This window comes from Xenopus laevis, chromosome 1S (assembly GCF_017654675.1).
Source record: "Xenopus laevis strain J_2021 chromosome 1S, Xenopus_laevis_v10.1, whole genome shotgun sequence".
NCBI classification, from domain to species: Eukaryota; Metazoa; Chordata; class Amphibia; order Anura; family Pipidae; genus Xenopus; species Xenopus laevis.
Genome location: NC_054372.1, coordinates 73877934 through 73893794, shown reverse-complemented (window position 1 = coordinate 73893794; position 15861 = coordinate 73877934). Strand labels below are relative to the sequence as shown.

At 41.2% G+C, this 15861-nt stretch overlaps 1 long non-coding RNA gene across 1 annotated transcript in view; it reads left to right on the top strand.

Annotated features, from left to right (window-relative positions):
• Positions 1-13916, top strand: part of LOC108706786 — a 51579-nt gene extending 37663 nt beyond the window's left edge. Inside the window, exon 3 of the long non-coding RNA XR_005964922.1 lies at positions 13564-13916. This is a non-coding gene — a long non-coding RNA (uncharacterized LOC108706786). The remainder of the gene's footprint in view (positions 1-13563) is intronic.
• The last annotated feature ends 1945 nt before the right edge of the window (positions 13917-15861 follow it).

Genomic DNA, 15861 nt, shown 5'->3' with positions numbered 1-15861 from the left:
TATATCTATATATATATTGTTTTGAAAAAAAATAAGAGGACCCCAAGAGGAAAAACTCTGTCACATTAGAATTTCTCTCTTTTGCATAAGTAATGTATCAGCATCAAGACGAAAAGTAACTATGCATATTACAAATATGTATATATATATATATATATATATATATATATATATATATATATATATATATATCTATCTATCTATCTATATCTATCTATATCTATCTATATCTCTCTATCTCTCTCTCTCTCTCTCTCTCTCTCTCTCTCTCTCTCTCTCTCTCTCTCTCTCTCTCTCTCTCTCTCTCTCTCTCTCTCTCTCTCTCTCTCTCTCTCTCTCTCTCTCTCTCTCTCTCTCTCTCTATATCTCTCTCTCTCTCTATATCTCTCTCTATATCTCTCTCTATATCTCTCTCTATATCTATATCTCTCTCTATATCTATATCTCTCTCTATATCTATATCTCTCTCTATATCTATATCTCTCTCTATATCTATATCTCTCTCTATATCTATATCTCTCTCTATATCTCTATATCTATATATTTATATATCTCTATATATCATAACAAACAAGGGAAAGTTGTGCTCACCACTATTTTTAAAAACCATTAGGCGGGGGTGCAATGAGGGTGTGACCACAAAATACTGCTAATTTTTTAGTAGCAGTATGCACAAAATGTCGCTGTCTTAAATATATTGATAATGGGTTGAGTGCAGAGGACTCTTGTATTTGACTATATATATATATATATATATATATATATATATATATATATATATATATATATATATATATATATATACATATATATATCTCTCACTATATATATATATATATATATATATATATATATATATATATATATATATATATATATATATATATATATATATATATATATATATATTGTGATATATACATGTACATAAGTATTCCTGTTTATAAGGATTCTTTAACGAAAGAATTTTGCTACAATTATGACACTTGGAGCCCCGGATGGAGTTTAAAGGCTGCAACTTTATTAACAACATTGACATAAATATGTAACTGTAGTGTAACATTATACCATTAACTCACTGGAAGGCTTGCCTAACCAATTACTTCACAGAACGGTCCACCGCTACACCGGCCACCCAAATGTGCTGCACCTGGAGGGGCAAGTAAGAGCGAATGGCCTCACTCAAACCAACCTCCCAGGAACTTACCCAGAGAGACACCACCACACTCCACAGATAGGGGAATAGTACCCCGTTTCCCCATTCTGGCAAGCATTCCCCCGCCAACCCTGCTGCCACAGCAGCATACTTACTGACCTACCACAGCTTTCACGATTCCAATACCAGGGAGGGTGGATGGTGCTCCCACTGTTTATCCCACTGGTGGTTCTCTCTGACTCTGTGCCTGGTAAGTTCTCCCCGTTGCTTTCCTAACAGGACCTTAACTCTTTTGCTCCATATGGCCTGCCTAACCAGGTCAAAGTTTCCTTCCCTCCACTGCGCTTGTCTGGGAAGCCCTATTCCTGTCAGTAAGAATCGCATTTATATGATAATTATACCGATTTGTTAGAATGCGTTGGACTTCTTTACACAGTCAAACACCATTCTGTTCTATGGGATGTTAGAGCTCAAGAGCAGAACCAAGCATGAAAAAAGAAACTGGTAAATCTGAAATGTTTGGTATCTTTTACTACTTAATTTTGATAAATGTACACCTTTTTGTCTGCTTCTCGCCAGTTCCTTGCCATGTACCTTATACCTTATGTCTCAATTAGAACTTTTCCCATCTTACACTGCTAGAGCATAATGGCTCAAAGGGGACCTGGTGTGCTATGTGTCATTAAAATAATGCCTCTGTGGTAGAATTGGGATAAAGAAGAAAGAAAATGAACTTCATGCAGTAACATTTGCTTCAAAATGAAATTTAAAACAAAACACTAGCTAAAGAAAGTACTAGCTGAAATCGTTTTCATAAGAGAAAATGTTATTTTAAAATCTTAGTCATTTAAATACCATACATGTTCTTATAATGCTTCCTTTCAGTCCCAAACACTGGATTTAAAGATTATTTAGTAGGAAGAAAAAAAAAACTTTTTTAGACTCACCATTCTCACATAACATAAGATTTTTACTGGTTGGAAATATTACAAAATGTGTCAATTTAAACAAGGTGCTGGATAAATAAATTAGTGGATTGCTTCAGTGGCCAATAGGCTACTGGGGAAACATACATTTGAAGAAGCAGGCACACTCATAAGACGATACACACATACATAAGAATGCCAATTGGAATGCTGTGAAAATAGATTGCTGGCAATACATGATGTTTGTGAATCATACTGCTGTGAAGATGCATAATCCTTGATAGTGAGAGTCTAGAGACAACATTGTCACACAAAATGGAAGGACTTACAAAACTAAGGGTTCACTATTTACAGCACTTTATAACAGAAATTAAAATAATTACAGAGCACTGATCAATAGTATGAAGACAGTATCTGTTGAATTGGAGACAAGACTGGGAGTAATTTTTATTTTGCAGGACAGACAATAGATTTCTGATTACAATCTTATAATAAGATTCCTTGTGGAATACAACGTAAGGTTTTTAGTAGTTTTGAAAAAAAATAAGAGGACCCCAAGAGGAAAAACTCTGTCACATTAGAATTTCTCTCTTTTGCATAAGTAATGTATCAGCATCAAGACGAAAAGTAACTATGCATATTACAAATATGTATAATTCAGTATCCTCAAAATGCTCTACTTACATTTATCCTTTATACTGCATTACAGCTATTTCATTCTTACACACATTTCACCTCTACTCCTCATAAGAGGTACCAGAAACTGCAGACACTTACAGTGTCATGAAGTAGAAAGCAATTTATTTTCCAATTAAAATACTGTATGTCTTAAACAAAATTCAGCTTTCTGGTCCTAGGTTTTGTCACTGGTTGATTTTAAGTGTGAAAACTGGGGTCTTTAGTCAGAAATATATACACATACAAAGGCTTAGTCAAGAATCCCACATTAAATTAACATAATATGGTGGCATATACCTGTCAGGTAGAATATTTTGGTTCAACAGGCTCACCTGCTGAGAATTTTTATAATTGATTTACAATTACAATCAGTTACTGATTGGAAAAATGGACACAGTGTAGCTGAACTGACACCATTCATTGAAGGAACTTGTGTATAATTAAGCTCCTTGCATTTCTGCATAGTTGAGTTTGGAGCTGCTAAAGTAAATTTTAAACCTAAAGTACAAAATGCACTAGGACAAAGTACTAGTGCAGTTAAATGGGAAACAACAAAAAAAATAGCTGTTTGCTTAAATTGGACTCTATGAAAAAGGTTATTCCTATAATTGAGTTTCAGGTACTAGATCCCATTGTTGTATTAGTAAGAGGTGTAAACAAATGTATTCCCTTACAAAAAGTTTATTGTATTTTTGTGGTGCTTAATGTATGTATATTAGCAGGAGTGGCTTAAGTCATGGATAAACTTGTTGAGTTTAGCTTTATGTTCACAAAACACAAAATATCACCTAAATGCTTGGAGTCAATGGAATATCAAAATTACATTGCAGTTAAGGTGCCATGAGCTCTGAAAAAGCATATGCATTGCTTTACCTTGTAGAGAAGGTCCTTACAACTGTGCTACAACTGTTCTTCTGGCAGCTCATTTCTTTAAAACATGGCACGGACTTCCCCATCAATGTCATACTATATAGATATTCTTTCTCTCAGTTGATCAGGTGGAACATTCTATAAGTCAGGTTAACCAAAATCCCCTTTTAAATTTCCATTAATTGTGCACTGTAGCTGTCTTGTTAATTGCAAACAAATAGCTGGAGAGTTAGAGTTCCTGACTTTTATAATTTATTGATTAAGCACTGCGCGAGTCTGTTTTCTTCAAACCCATGCCTAACCCTTACCCGCTTACCCTAAGCCTGACCCACACTCGCTTTCTGAAACCAAAGGGATATAGGATTTTTGGTTTACACCTTGCGCAAATATAAACAGCAGATGCGCAAATACAAAGGGAATTCCACCCCTAAAAATGCAAATCAATCAATAAAGGTCTGTATGCTCTTCCTACATTGAATAATGTCCCACCAGCAGAATCCTTCCCTCCATAGTAATTCGCTTGTAACTTAGAGTGTCCGTAAGGAAATCTCAGCGTAAGCGATTGTGAGGGAGCTGGGAGCTCCCTCCAGGGAGGTAGTCAGGATCAAGGAGGAAGCCATCCAGTGGGAGCAAGGTCGCGGTATCCGAAATGTTAAGCAGAATCAGTAGTAGTGGCCACAGGCAGGAGTTAACGAGGGCAGGCAGATTAGATGCAGAAGTCCAGGCAAAGTTCAATAACACAGGCAGGTAACAAGAATCACAGACAGGGAGCAGGAATCAAGGCTGGGAGCAAGCAGGACAGGAACCCAGGATCAATAGTGGTTTGAATCCTATTCTTGGGCACCGTCACAATGTTTTGGGTGCCCTTTTATGACGAGATCCCGGCACCAGTGATGACATCATCATGCAGTGACGCTGCAGCCATGTGTTCAGCATGGGCGCCGCCATCTTGGATCTTCACTGTGACCGCCGGGAATGTAAACAGCGCCGTCGGGTACTTCTGGCAGTCCTGACAGTACCCCCTCCCCCACGGGGGGCCTCTGGACCACCAGGACAAGGCTTTTGGGGAAACTTAGCGTGGAAATCCCTCACAAGACAAGAAGCATGAACGTCAGAGTGTCCTTCCCAGGAGCATTCTTCAGGGCCAAAGCCCTTCCACTTGATGAGGTACTGAAGAGAACCCTGGAGATTCTGGAGTCAAGGATCTTTTCCACCTCATATTCTTGTTGACCATCCACAGAGATAGTAGGAGGGGGAGACTGGTCAACAGAAGCGGTTGGACCCACAAACTTCGGACCCAACTTAGGAGATGGCACCTTCAACCGAATGTTCCTGGAAGACAACCAGACTTTATCACCAACCTTGTAGGGAGGAGAGGGTCTACGTCTTCAATCTGCAAACGTTTTGTGAACCAGAGTGCTCTTCTCCAAGTTCGACTTGGTTGCAGCCCGAATAGCAGACATGTTGGCTGCATGGTCATCTGCAGCCAGGACGTCAGACAACACAAAGTCCTGTGGGAAGGCTTGAGGATGTTGACCATACACCGACATGAATGGAGACCTTCCAGTGGAAGTGTGGCAGGCATTGTTATGAGCGAATTCTGCCCACGGGAGGAGATCAGACCAATCATCTTGACAAAGGGAAACTTGGTTCCTCAGGAACTGTTCTAAAGCTTGGTTCACTCGTTCAGCTGCTCCATTTGTCTGCGGATGATAAGCGCAGGAGAACTGGAGAGTAATACCCAGATCTTTGCACAGGGAACGCCAAAACTTCGCCGTGAACTGGGAACCTCTGTCAGAGACAATCTCCGCCGGGAAGCCATGCAGGCGGAAAATGAATTGAATAAACAACTGTGACAACTCCACTGCAGATGGAAGCTTCCGTAAAGGGATGAAGTGGGCCATCTTGCTAAAACGATGACGACCCAGATCATGGTGGAGGGAGGAAGTTCGACTATGAAGTCCATTGCCAAATGCGTCCAAGGACGAGAGGGGACAGGCAATGGCTGTAGTAACCCGTTAGGGCGAGAATGGCTAGACTTGGAAGTGGCACAAACGGTACAAGCAGCAACAAAGTCTTTGACATCTTTACAAATAGTCGGCCACCAGACTAGACGCCGTAAAAGTTCTAGAGTCTTAGCAGGACCAGGATGTCCCGCTTGCTTGGAGCTATGAGTCTGTTGCAGGATAGGCAGACGAAGTTCAGGTATAACGAATGCCATTCCAATGGGAGTATCAGGAGGGGCAGAAGATTGACCAGACAGAATTTGATCAGCAAATTGAGGGTACAAAGAAGCGATGATCTTGACAGGAGGAATAATAGTCTCTTGTCTTTCAGGAGTACGATCCACCGGAGTGAAACTTCGAGACAGAGCATTGGCTTTCCGATTCTTGGAGCCAGGGCAAAGCCCACCTTGCTTATCTGGGATTCAGCTTCTTGAGAGATTGAATGAACTCAAGATTCTTATGATCTGTGTAGATCGTGACTGGGATCAAGGAACCTTCAAGGAGGTGACGCCACTCTTCTAAGGCAAGCTTAACAGCCAGGAGTTCTCGATTTCCTACATCATAATTTTGTTCTGCAGGAGAGAACTTCTTAGAGAAATACGCACATGGGTGCAGCTTTCCATCAGAGGGATGTCTTTGGGACAGGATAGCGCCAGCTCCAACTTCAGAAGCATCCACCTCGATGAAGAAAGGTAACTCCGGATCAGGATGGTGGAGAACCGAAGCAAAAGTGAAGGCATCCTTCAAGGACTGAAAAGCTTCTATAGCAGGCGGGGGCCATGAGCTGGGTTTACCCCCTTTACGGATGAGGGCCAGGATAGGAGCAATACGAGAAGAGAATCCCTTAATGAATTGCCGGTAGTAATTGGCAAAACCAATGAATCTCTGGATTGCCTTGGTGCTCAGTGGTAGAGGCTACTCTTGGATTGCAGACACTTTCACAGGATCCATCTCGAAACCCTCTGGGGAGATTATATAGCCCAGAAAAGGAATCTTGGACACTTCGAACACGCATTTCTCCAGCTTGGCAAAGAGGGAGTACTTCCTTCACCTGGGAGCGATGGCTTGCAAGGTCCTTGGAGAAAATCAGGATGTCATCAAGGTACACGACCACAAACTTTCCCAAGAGATCCCTGAAAATGTTGTTTACAAATTCTTGGAAGACAGCGGGGGCATTGCAGAGACCAAAGGGCATCACGAGGTATTCATAGTGCCCATCACGAGTGTTGAATGCAGTCTTCCATTCGTCACCTTCACTGATGCGGATGAGGTTGTACGCCCCCGGAGATCCAGCTTAGTGAAGATTCTAGCCCCCTTCAGTTGGTCAAAAAGTTTTGCAATCAGAGGCAAGGGATACCGGTTCTTAACGGTGATTTTATTAAGACCCCGGTAGTCAATACAAAGACGTAGGCCTCCATCCTTTTTCTCCATGAAGAAGAATCCAGCCCCTGCAGGAGAAGTAGAAGGGCGAATAAACCCCCGCTGGAGATTTTCTTGGATAAACTCCTTCATGGCAACGGTCTCTGCCGGAGAGAGAGGATAAGTGCGACCTCTAGGAGGCATGGTTCCAGGCAGGAGATCAACTGGACAATCGTAGTGACGATGAGGAGGTAGAAATTCTGCAGACTTTTTACAGAAGACTTCGGAGAATTCCTTATAGAAGGAGGGAAGCGTCTTCAAATCTGACACAGAAATAATCACCCTCTGGATGGGTTCAGCATGCTATTGGCAGTATGGACTCCAACGGGAAACCTGCCCCGAGGACCAATCAATGATAGGGTTATGCAGGCGTAACCAGGGAAGCCCCAAGATGACTGGAACAGAAGGACAGGAAGTAATCAGGAACAATAACTTTTCTTTGTGTAAAGTCCCAACCTGCACAGGCAATTCCCCAGTCGTCATAGAGATAAACTCGGATTCAAGGGGTCGGTCATCAATGGCGGTTACTCGAAGAGGAGGAGTCAATGGAAACAGGGGAACATTCATATACTTAGCAGAGAAAGAGAGTGTCCATGAAATTTTCGGCAGCACCAGAGTCAATGAATGCTGAGCCAACTATGGTCTTAGTGGCCAGACGGATCTGTAAAGGCAGAAGAAACCTGTGAGAGTTCTCTTGAGATGTGGGAGCAACATCCCTCACATGAGACTTTCCAGGGTCACCTTGAAGAGGGGAACGCTGAGGCTTTACAGGAATAACGCCCTCATACGAGTCTTTCCAGGGTTACCTTGAAGAGGGGATCTCTGAGGCTTCACAGGACAAGAGTTGGCAAAGTGGGACTGACCACCACAATAGAGACAGAGTCCAGCCGTACATCCCCGGAGTTTCTCCTGTTCAGAGAGACGAACTCTTCCGACTTGCATAGGTTCCTCCAGAGGAATAACAGAAGGCTTCTGGGGGGTAGAAGGTAACAGCGGTCTTTGGAAGCGAGGTGCCAACAAGGGTTGAAATCTTTTACTGCACTCCTTCTCTACTTGATGCTCTCTGAGACGAGTGTCCACCTTAATGGATAGAGCAATCAGATCTTCCAGCAGGTCAGGGAACTCCCTGTAGACAAGATCATCTTTAATTCGAATAGACAGACCTTGATAGAATACAGCCTTATAGGCATCGTCATTCCAGGAAGTCTCAGCCATTAAAGTTCTAAAGTCAATAGCATAGTTACTGACACTGCGGTTTCCCTGCCGGAGTTGCAGAAGACGAGAAGGGGCGTTTGTGACCCGTCCCGGGGCATTAAACACAGTACGAAATGCTTGAAGAAAAGCCTTGGCATCAAAAGTCACTGGAGAATTCTTCTCCCAAAGAGATGTTGCCCACTCAAGCGGTTTGCCCACCAAACGAGACATCACATACCCCACCTTGGAACGTTCATTGGGGAAGTGCGAGGGTTGAAACTGGATATGGCACTGTGTAGCAAAACCTCTGCAAACTTGTGGGTCCCCACTAAAGCGAGGAGGAGGCAGAATGCAAGGATCACCAGACGAGGAACCTGCGGTAGACGAGACGGCCGCCATGGGAGGATTTACAGCAGCTTGGGAAGCAGGGGGCACTGGAGGCATACGAGAGAGAAGGGTATCGAGTGCCTGCCCTATATGCGTTACTGCTGGGCTTCATAATCCTCCATGCGGGATGCCAGTCCGCGGAGCGCTCGTCCGACATCAGGCATAGCTTCCTCAGTAGGATCCATGGCCCAAGAATAATGTCAGGGAGCCGGGAGCTCCCTCCAGGGAGGTATTCAGGATCAAGGAGGAAGCCCTCTAGTGGGAGCAAGGTCACTGTATCCGAAGGGTTAAGCAGAATCAGTAGTCACAGGCAGGAGTTAACGAGGGCAGGCAGCTTAGATGCAAAAGTCCAAAGTCCAGGCAAAGTTCAATAACACAGGCAGGTAACAAAAATCACAGACAGGGAGCAGGAATCAAGGCTGGGAGCAGGAATCAAGGCTGGGAGCAAGCAGGACAGGAACCCTAGTGGTTTGAATCCTATTCTTGGGCGCCGTCACAATGTTCTGGGCGCCCTTTTATGATAAGATCCCAGCACCAGTGATGTCATCATCATGCAGTGACACTACAGCCATGTGTTCAGCATGGGCGCCGCCATCTTGGATCTTCACTGTGACCGCTGGGAATGTAAACAGCGCCGTCGGGTACTTCTGGCAGTCCTGACAGCGATATAGAGGACAGGTGCATGCTGAGAAAAAATTGGTAAGCTGTAATTAGTGATGGGCGAATTTATTCGCCAGGCGCGAATTCGCGGCGAATTTGCGCGATTCGCCGCCAGCGAATAAATTCGCGAAACGCCCGCGAAAATTCGCGTCAAATTCGCCAGCGTCAAAAAAATTTTTCCGAAAAAACAGGACGCCGGCGCGATTTCACTAATTTTTCGCTGTTTCGCGAAATTCGCAAATTTTTCGGCGAAACGGCGCAAATTCGCCCATCACTAGCTGTAATCCGTTCTCCTCTTAGGCACACTGAAACCCCCTTCCTGCTTCGCCTCAAACGACGATATAAAAGAAGAGAGAAAAAACACAAATGTGCGCTTCTATGTTTGAATATGTTTAACCTAACAGGTTTCTAATTGGAAACAATAATGAATTAATCATGCTAATTATAAATTTAACCAGACCGGATATGACATTTTATTGCCTCTGATGAAGTGATTCTAATCACGAAACGCGTTAGGCCGTGGATCGAGTTCTTAAATGTAAGTTTTTACTATTGATTTTTATTGAATAAAAATTCCCACCATTGAGATTTCGCTCTGTTTTCCGACTGATTTCCCAGTCCATAGCGCCAGCTTCCGCAGTACTAGCTCCAGCTGCAGAAGAGGGAGTGAGAGCAAGAACCGGTAAGAAGTGAAAGGGAAGGTGCCAGGACAGCGGAACAGGAGGAAGCCGACGGTGTTATGCAAGCAAAACCCTATTGCGAGTAACTGGAGTGCAGAGAAGTGGGATCTGAGCAGATTGTAACAACGCTCGAGTAAACTCTGGCGATTCTGTAAGTAAAGATCTATCAGCGGCCGGGTGTTAATTATACATAGAAGCGCACATTTGTGTTTTTTCTCTCTTCATTTATATCGTCATTTGAGATGAAGCGGGATTCAGTGTGCCTAAGAGGAGAACGGATTACAGTTTACCAATTTTTTTTCTCATCAGGCACCTGTCCTTACAGACACTCTAAATTACAAGCAAATTACTCTGGAGGGAAGGATTTTGCTGGTGGGACATTATTCAATGTAGGAAGTACATACAGACCTTTATTGATTGATTTGAAACCAAAGGGAGCCTACCCAACCAGTTCCTGCATTAAGCATTGTGCTGACCGGAAGTGATATCACTTAAACCGGAATAATTATTTTATATTGTAAATTTAGATTTTACCCTATTGTTCCCTAAATGGCCACCTCACTGCAGCAGGTTGAGTACCTGTGATAATAAATAATCACAAGCAGTTAATCTGCGTTTGAGTGCTCTCCTCTCTTTCAGTTAAAAGTAAGTACCTGCAAGTTACCTGCACAGTGGGAACATCAGATAGATTCTGTCCAAGTCCCAACAGATTTGTTGGGACAGCCTGGGACTTCCTCCCCTCCTTCTCAGGCAACTTGTCCTCAAACACACCTTGCTCCTGCTACCAAAGCACATGTCATACTCGAAGGGGGCAAATATTCAGCAGAGCTGCCTTGTTCACAACTGCTACCCTCTGAAGTAGCCCAGCTGCGCATCCTCTGTTTACTCTTGACAATCTGTTCCAGCAGGTAATTGCTAACAGTCCATCACAGCTCTAGAAATTGCTTAAACATATGCAAATGTTCTAGCACATCAGTAGGTAACAGATGTGTGTAGGGTAGCAGCTGTTGCAGCATCACACACATGACAACAACACACTGGGGTGGGGAGGGGTGGCTGCAGACCCTTCTTTAGCACATCACCCAACCTCGGGTATCTTTTCAGGAGGTGCTACAACACAAGGTTGGACATGTGCATCAAGACACATGGGTCAGATGGCCTTCGTGGAGGGTTGACAACAGGCTGCATCCATTGTTGCAGATGACATTTCTTGCAGCTGGTGGGGTAAGGATCTCAGGACTGGTGTGAATTCTCTACCACAGGCAGAATAGTTGCAGCACAGCTTGCAGGGCTGTGTTGAAGGATAGCTTCTTTGAGGATGGGGCAGTGTAGGAAGAGGAGGTTATAGCACAGGCAGCAGCTATCTGGGGTTCCACCTTCACCCCATGGAGAGCCACCTCCAGCCTCAGAGGAGCAACTCTGGCCTACACCCATCCTGGTGCTCAGTGGAGAGACCCAATAGTCGGTAAAGGAGATATACCACCCCTTCCCATGCCTGCTGGTACATGTGTCAGTGGTGCAGTGCACCCTGCCAGCAGTATTATCCACCACCTGTGGTTGGGAGCAGAGATGGCATTCTTAGCAAAGTAATGGCGGCTGAAGAGTTGCCATTTAGGGTCAGTGCAAGCCATCGATTAGTGGAAGGGGGCTGTCTATGGTATTAACAAGTAAGCCTTAATATGTGTAAAAGTGTTAACTTGGTCATCATCTAGAAAGTATACTGCTGGGATCTGTATGGTTTTTGTATTACGTCATTAATGTTTTATATGCACTGAAACATTGTTTTGTTACCCATTGCCTTAGCCACACAATTGTTTCTTCTGATTATGACTGATGTTTCCTAAAAACATTACACAATCATAGAATTGACAAAATCCCATTCATTTCAGTGAAGCACTGAAAAAAGACAACAGGAATGGACCTAAAATTGCGTCAGGTTGCTCAGTCTTTGGAGCTTGAGATGAAGAAAAGCCTCACCTCCCACAATGGAACAGGGGTGTAGCCATAGGTGATTGGAGGCAAAGACATGATGATGAAAGTAAATAGTAGATTTATTGGCAGCCAGAACACAGAAAACAAAAAGGCAGGAACAGGCAAAAAAGGCTAATCAGGGTATCCACATGTTGAGGGAAAAAATGGGGAACACAGGAACAAAAGGTACTCACTCAGGAAACAAGGTAGCAAGGTTTTCAGGAACAAGGCATTCAAGGTTTTCAAGGTTTTCAAGGTTTAGGTCGGCAGGTCAGGAACAAACAGAATACATTCAATGACTCAGCCCTGAGCAAAGCTCAGGGCGGGGTTTATAAAGGGAAGGTGACTAGGAATGGGAGACACATGAGGGTAAACAAGGTGGGTGGAAAACATACTGTGAACAGGTAGATAACAAACATTAAACACAAGAGTTCAGGACCACTCCCAAGAGCCCCCAGTGGCTCATGAGGTAAATGATGCAAGTGTCCAGAACAGCACAACCAGAGTTCAAGTCTCGGGCTGGTCCTGACAATAAGATAAGACAACAATTACTTTGAAAGGAAGCGAGGCCTTGGTGCCTATTTAAAGTAACTTTTAGCATGATGTAGAGAGTGATATTTTGAGACAATTTACAATGTGTTTAATTTGTGGCTGTTTAGTTAAGTGTTTTATTCAGCATCTTTTTAACTTTTTATTCATTAGCAAACTTGCATTAATTTGAAAAAGAGTCTGCAATATGAATAAGATATGGACTGCATAGAAAGAAGAGTAAAAAAAAGTAGCAATAACTTTGTAGCCTTTATTTTTTAGATCGGGTCAATAACCCCTATTTGAAAGCTGTAAACAATCAGAAGAAAAAGGCAAATAATTAAAAAAACTATTAAAAGAAAAAATGAAGACCTATTGAAAAATCGCTTAGAATTAGCCATTCTATAACATACTAGAAGTTAACTTAAAGGTGAACCAACCATTTAAGTGCTTTGTGTTTGTGCCCCAACCTTCACGCAAGTTGCTTCTGTTATGACACAATTTGCATCAGTCTTGACACAAACATACTGTACATGAGTGCCAGAGACTGATTGGCAACTGTCTACACTCCTTACAAAAAGCTTATGGGGACCAACCATTCACTTATTCATCAAAATAACTTGAAGTGATCATGACAATTTCCCAAGACTTTCCTAAGATGAGGGAGATATCCTGTGCACACAAAAACATACCCTGTTCATTTCAGTATGTTTGGAAAAGCAGTTTATGAAACCAAACCTTTTAAAATGTTTTAATATGTTTGTACATTACCTCAAGTGCAAACTTAAATTGCCATAGTTAATGGCATTTTGATTCACCAAGATATTAATCAGACAGTCCATTCTTTGATGAAATTTTTTTGTGAAATCTAGAACTTGCAGAGATAGCTACATACATGTACTTCTTTAATGCAAACTGCATCCCTAAACATTGCAGGTCTCTCTTAATATATATATGTCACATAAAACAACCCATATTAAAAACACTGACACTGATTTATAAAAGTTCAATCTGTTTTTAATATATCAAAATACAACTGTAACTAGTTGGCACATTTATCAAACTTAACAATTGTTTTTCTTTGTCAGGATATGTTTGCCTGCTTTACACAACTGCCATTTGTCGACAAGCGCAAGAGTCCTTGAATCTGCTCAGCAGAGCTGATGTGTTTTGCATGCAGGAAGAAAGGAATTGGACAATTATTTTTGTCATTGTATAGTCCCATATTGAAATGCTGCTAGTTTAAAGGAACAGTTCAGTGCAAAAATAAAAACTGGGTAAATAGATAAGCTGTGCAAAATAAAAAATGTTTCTAATATAGTTAGTTAGCCAAAAATTGTATCTATAAAGGGTAGAGTGACCGAATGTCTAATATAACTGAACATAACATCACTTCCTGCTTTTCAGCTCTCTAAATCTGAGTAAGTCACTGACTTGAAGGGGGGGGGCGCACATAGGACATAACTATACAGTGAGTTTGCAATTGATTCTCAGCTTGCAGCTCCTATTCAAAAACAAACAGTTATGACCCATGTGGCCACCCATGTGCCCCCCTCAAGTCACTAACATAACCAATCAGTGAAAACCAAGAAAGTTGCAAAGCAGGAAGTAGTGTTATATTCTGTTATTTTAGACATCCAGTCACTCCATCCTTTATACATTACATTTTTGGCTAATAATATTAAAAACTCCTGTGAGGTATGGTGCTCACAGACAAACTAGGGGCACATATATATGTTATGTTGCATCAGCCAGTGAATGGACAGAACTTTTTACATACACATTTCTTCTTATTACAACTAGAACATGTACTTTAAAGGTGATCAGCAAGAAGGTACCAAGAAGATCAAAAAATCATCTTTAACAGACTTTTAGCTGTAACATCAGCTATATAACATTATGTTAAACTTGACAGCCAAACTTTTCAGTTAAGTATGAATCAGGTTTCTGACTTTTAAATAATAGTACTAATTAAAAAATAACTTATTGCCTGTGAAACATAGCTTAATGCTAGAAATTTAGTTAAAAATGGTAGATTGAATAACCAACATCTTATATGAAATTAATTACTGGATACACTTGTACAAAGTTGTTTAAATGTAGGATTATCAGTGCAATATTTCCATTATACTCTTTTAAATATTAAATATTACAGGTATGAGACCTGTTATGAGAAGAATGCTTGGGGTTTTCAAGATTAATTTGGATACAATGACATAAGGTTACTAAAATAATTTAAACATTAAGTCCAATAGGATTATTTTGCCTCCAATAAGGATAATTAAATCGTAGCTGGAATAAACTAGTCAATATTTTTTGTTTTGTTAATTTTTTTTAAATTTTTCTCCACTGCAATTTTAAGCCTTTATAGGGTAACCTGTTTTTATAAGCTGTGTTACTATTAGTAATATGCATACAAATAAAGTGGGATTTCTTAATACAAATGCAAACATCATGCCACACATTTTCAACCTAAACAGACAGCTTGGTATCTCCTACTCTACTGCTTAAGGGATTACTGTAGCTATGTTTCAAAGAGTAATTTATATTTCTCACTGACCTGCAGTGACACATTACACTGACTGCAGACAAGAGGCAATAATAGTTTTATTCAGCGGAGCACTAAAGGCTCTCATAATAGCCATGCAATAGGCTTATCTGGGCTGAAAAAATACCCCCTTTCATGTCTGTTCAATTAGAGATAATTGTTGAAGGCATTAATCATTTCACATATTTTCAGAATAACATTGTTCAGCTAAAGATACAATGCCATGATGGTCCACTGAATAAATACAATCTGGAAAACAGGATGTGTTCAGAAGCAGAACAACAGAAGGCTTTCTGTGCAGCAAAGAAATGGCCTTATGCTCTGCAAAATGTGTGATGTGATCTCATTCTAAGTTGAAATCATTCTTGAAATCATTCATTGATATACAAATGACAATATACATTTTTAAGATTGTAAATGATTTGGTTTTATTGTAAATAAATTGTTTTATTGTAAATGTACAGTACAAGTGAAGTTGCAAACTTAGACTCCCCTACAAACAGAAAGGGGTCATCATATAAATGAAAGGAGAAAGTATTTGCAATAGCATCATGTTCCATCAACTAAATACTAGCATGTTTTTTTTATATTTGCTATTGTGTTTCATTTAGCATCTACCTTCTTTTTTTTATTAAACACTCTCACCCTACTAATGTTTTAGCTATTTTTTTTTTGGATTCAGTGACACTGATAAGTTCTTAGGACAAAAAGAAACAGTAAAGGGTTATATCAAGTTTTATATGCAAAATTAGGAGAGGAGAAAAAATACTCTGATAAATGAAAACAGACATACTGCTGATTAACACTGCAAGGATCGCTTACCCTGGTGGTCTAGTGG